General features: G+C 31.1%; 1 non-coding gene across 1 annotated transcript; it reads right to left on the bottom strand.

Annotated features, from left to right (window-relative positions):
- Positions 1–1,453: 1,453 nt before the first annotated feature.
- Positions 1,454–1,560, bottom strand: LOC139903351 (small nucleolar RNA R71). The gene has a single exon (XR_011778176.1). It is a non-coding gene; the product is annotated as a small nucleolar RNA R71 (small nucleolar RNA).
- Between the last annotated feature and the right edge of the window lie 3,789 nt (positions 1,561–5,349).

The raw sequence follows: 5,349 nt of genomic DNA, 5'->3' as shown, positions 1-5,349 counted from the left end.
AGTGTTTTGCCCATGTTTAAGTTTAAGTATGTGTTTAAGTATAGTTTGTTTTACTAAGTTTCTATTCCTAGTAAGTTACTATTTTTATAATGTTTCCATTTTTAGAAAGTTTCTTATTTTACTAAGTTTCTATGACTATAGAGTTTCTACTTTTATGAGTGTTTTTCATTTTAGGATACTTGCCGTATTAGATAAGCTTCCAATCACCCCTTTCCCTTCGAATGGCTAATTTAGATCTAGGGGCTTGAGCCATAGGACCCTTTAAATCGGAAGTCCAAACCCTCTGCCTAGAATCTCGTAGAAACCATTCGTCAAGAAAGTTCGAAGATCTATACATCTCTAATACATATCCCAAAATATTTTTGTGCTACAATATAAGTAGTAGGTTATAGGTGCTAGTAATAGTAATAGTGTATACATGTTAAGTACTAGTATAAGTAGTATTAGGGTTTAAGGTTTTAATATGTATATGTATATATAATTCGTATATATACATAAAAATATTTTTTTTTTTACATGTATATATGTATATATAAATCTAGGAGTGTTTATGTATATACTTATGAATAACAAGTTTATAATATGAATATGAATTAACAAAGATTAAAGTTTATGTAAATAGTTTAGGGTTTATGTTATACCTTTGAAGATTCAAGATAATTAACAAAGAAAAGATGAACACGATGAAGATGGAAGATCAAAGCCTTAAAAATCTTGAAGAACTCCTTGAAGATTCTTGAAGAACACGAAGAACAAGCTTGAAGATCCGAATACCACAAGAGAGGGAGAGGGAGAGATTGTTTTTGAGAGAGGATTTTGGTGTGATTTGTGAATGAGAAACTAGGAGTTTATATAGTGCAAGTATTAGAGTGTTAGTCAACATAAGGATGTTCTAATTAATGATTTTATTTTATTTTATAATTTTTAGTCAACAATAGGTGGTACTAGTTTATATATATATTATTTTAATTTTTAGTCAACATAAGGATGATTCTTTAGTCTCATTATTATTACTATTATTACTATTATTACTATTATTATTTTTTACATTTACTACATGATAAGTATTATTTTCTTTTTACTAATTCATGACTTGTATATATTTAGTTCTCAATTGTTTTATTATTTATATAAATGTCAATTTTTATTTATTACTTATAGGTTATCAGTTATAATATTACATAAATGCATAAATTTTAATTAGCAGTGAGTGTCGACTAACAGTTTATTATTTTCATCTTTTATTAACTTGTCAATTATTGCACAAAGTTAATTAATATGTTTTCTAACTCTTAATACTTAACAATTGTTGATTAAAGTTTAATCATTAAGTTTTGATTATATTGTTTGGGCATTTAATATTGGAAAAATATATAATGGAAAAATGAGGGTCGTTATAGATGTTTTAGTTGAAAAATTTCTTAAACAATTCTTTTTGACATCTAAAGCCGTGAGACTTCAAGGAGAAATTGTTACGTTCACGCAAAAGCCAAATGAAACTTTATATGAAGCGTGGACAAGATTCGGAAAGTTGTTGAGAGGATGTCCTCAACATGGTTTAGACACTTATCAAATAGTACAAATATTCTACCAAGGATGCGACATTACTACACGAAAAGACATTGACATAGCAGCTGGTGGTTCCATTATGAAGAAAACCGCAACTGAAGCTTACAAAATTATTGATAACACTGCTTCCCACTCACATGAGTGGCACCAAGAAAAAGATATCGTTAGATCATCTAAAGCGGCTAGAGCCGATTCTAGCCATGACTTTGATTCCATTTCCGTAAAGTTAGATGCTTTCGAGAGACGAATGGAAAAGATGACGAAAGATATTCACGTAATACGCATTAGTTGTGAACAGTGTGGAGGACCACATTTGACAAAAGATTGTCTCAGTATTGAACAAACAATGGAACAAAGAGAGAATGTTTCATATATGAACCAAAGGCCTGGAAATAATTACCAAAATAATTATCAACCGCCATGACCAAACTACAATCAAAATTATAACCGAAATGTTCCATACAACAACCAACAAGGTCCTAGCAATCGACAAGTATCTAATAATACTTACAATCAGCAAAGACCTATTTTTTCCAAATAAACCACCACAAACCGATGATAAAAAGCCAAATTTAGAAGATATGATGTCGAAGCTAGTTGAATCTCAAATGTAGTTTTTCACATCTCAGAAACAAACTAATGAACAAAATGCTCAAGCATTTAGAAATCAACAGACTTCTATTCAAAATCTGGAACAAGAAGTGAGCAACCTAGCAAGGTTGATAGGTGAAAGAAAATCGGGAAGTCTACCTAGTGATACAAATGCTAACCCCCGAAATGAAACAGCTAAAGCCATTACCACAAGAAGTGGTATTACACTTAAACCACCTAAAATGCCTGTAATTTCTGATGACTCTATTCCTACTACTCAGGCACCACAGCCTGAGCAAGAGAAGGAAACAGAACCGGTAGTTGAAAAGGTTAATGAAGATAACACAGTTAAGGCTAAATCTTATGTTAAACCATACCAACCACCGCTTCCTTACCCAAGTAAAATGAGAAAAGAAAGACTTGAAGCCGAGCAATCCAAATTCTTGGATATGTTTAAACAAATAAATGTCAATCTTCCTTTCATTGATGTGATTTCAGGAATGCCAAGATATGCTAAATTCTTGAAAGATCTAATCACAAATAGAAAGAAAATGGAAGAACTTTCGGCTGTTACTATGAATGCTAATTGCTCTGCAGTGCTGTTGAATAAACTACCAGAAAAATTATCAGATCCAGGAAGTTTCACAATTCCATGTTTTCTGGGTAGTCTTAGTTCAATAGAAGCATTGGCAGACTTAGGTGCTAGTATAAATTTAATACCGTATTCATTATACGCTAAACTAGACCTTGGAGAATTGAAACCAACACGAATAAGCATACAACTAGCCGATCGATCAGTAAAATATCCTAGAGGGATAATGGAAAACATGCTAGTTAAAGTTGGTACTTTAGTATTTCCAGTAGATTTTGTTATTCTGGACATGGAAGAAGATTCTCGAGTTCCTCTTATATTAGGAAGACCATTCTTAAACACGGCTAAAGCAATAATAGACGTGATCGGTAAGAAATTGACCTTAAGTATAGAGGACGAGAGTGTCACCTTTTCTGTTGATAGAGCCATGCAACAACCGCAATCTGCAGATGATACATGTTATTATATTCAAACTATAGATTCACATGCAGAATTGTTAGAAGAATTTCCAGAATTACAAGTGATAATGCTAAAAACGAACATATATTTCATAGCATTATCCCTCAAGAAAGACAAGCTTTTAGTTGCAGTTGTCCTATTTACAAGGAATATTTGTTTAAAAATTAAAAGGTGAAGACAAAAGACGGATTCGACGAATTGAAGACGCAAACGACCAAAAAGCTCAAAAGTACAAAGTACAATCAAAGTGGTTCAAATTATTGATGAGAAACGTCTCAAAATTACAAGAGTACAAGACGCAAAACGCAAAGTACAAGATATTAAATTATACGAAAGGACGTTCGAAAATCCGGAACCGAGACATGAACCAGCTTTCAACGTACGACGCAACGGACCGAAAGTTATAAATTAATTATGTATATAAATATAATATATAATTAATTATATAAATTATATATTTATATTATATTTATATAATAAAATCCGTCGGCAAGCTAGGAGCCAAACTTGTGTGAGCTGGATTCCACAGCTCCGCACTCGCGGAGCTTATAAAGGCAAAACCCACTGCACTCGCGGAGCACACAAAAACAGTAATCTGCCTATAAAAGGCCATGCAATTCGACGGATTATTTACATCTTTTTCCTTCTTCTTACTCAACGTAAAATATATATATATATATTATAATTTTAATTTTAATTTTAATTTTAAATTCTAATAATAAGGGTATGTTAGCGAATGTTGTAAGGGTGTAAGTCGAAATCCTGTCCGTGTAACCCTACGCTATTTTTAATCATTGTAAGTTATGTTCAACCTTTTTAATTTAATGTCTCGTAGCTAAGTTATTATTATGCTTATTTAATACCGAAGTAATCATGATGTTGGGCTAAAATATTAAAATTGGGTAATTGGGTTTTGTACCATAATTGGGGTTTGGACAAAAGAACGACACTTGTGGAAATTAGACTATGGGCTATTAATGGGCTTTATATTTATTTAACTAAATGATAGTTTGTTAATTTTAATATAAAGATTTACAATTGGACGTACCTATAAATAACCACATACACTCGATCGGACACGATGGGCGGGATATTTATATGTACGAATAATTGTTCATTTAACCGGACATGGGAATGGATTAATAGTTAATAGACTTATTAAAACAAGGGTGAAATTATGTACAAGGATACTTGGCATAATTGTTAACAAAGTATTAAGACCTTGTTACAGTTTAAGTCCCCAATTAGTTGGAATATTTGACTTCGGATATAAGAATAATTTGACGAGGACACTCGCACTTTATATTTATGACTGATGGACTGTTGTGGACAAAAACCAGACGGACATATTAAATAATCCAGGACAAAGAACAATTAACCCATGGGAATAAACTAAAATCAACACGTCAAACATCATGATTACGGAAGTTTAAATAAGCATAATTCCTTTATTTTCATATTTAATTGCACTTCTAATTATCACATTTTTATTTATTGTCATTGTATTTAATTGCACTTTTAATTATCGCACTTTTTAATTATCGCAATTTTATTTCATCGCACTTTTATTTATTGCAATTTCATTATCGTTATTTATTTTACTCTTTAAATTAAGTCTTTTATTTATTTAATATTTTACATTAGGTTTTAACTGCGACTAAAAGTTTTAAAAATCGACAAACCGGTCATTAAACGGTAAAAACCCCCTTTTTATAATAATAATATTACTTATATATATTTGTATTTTTATTAATTAAAACTAATATAGCGTTAAGCTTTGTTTAAAAGATTTCCCTGTAGAACGAACTGGACTTACTAAAAACTACACTACTGTTCGATTAGGTACACTGCCTATAAGTATTGTAGCAAGGTTTAGGTATATCCATTCTATAAATAAATAAATATCATGTGTAAAATTGTATCATATTTAATAGTATTTCCTAGTAAAATATAAGCTATTTCATATACGCCTCGCATAACATCAACAAGGAATAGGAGAATGTTCTTTAGGAGAAGGAACTGAACCAATTGATGAAGCTGAAATATTAGCTGCACTCATGGCTAATGAATACGAACCAATAACAGAAGAACTTCAAATGCTAAAAGAGGAAGACAGATATCGATACAAATCATCGATA

The sequence above is a fragment of the Rutidosis leptorrhynchoides genome, chromosome 3, assembly GCF_046630445.1.
Source record: "Rutidosis leptorrhynchoides isolate AG116_Rl617_1_P2 chromosome 3, CSIRO_AGI_Rlap_v1, whole genome shotgun sequence".
NCBI classification, from domain to species: domain Eukaryota; kingdom Viridiplantae; phylum Streptophyta; class Magnoliopsida; order Asterales; family Asteraceae; genus Rutidosis; species Rutidosis leptorrhynchoides.
The sequence above is the reverse complement of the archived record's forward strand: the minus strand, read 5'-3'. Positions and strand labels throughout refer to the sequence as shown.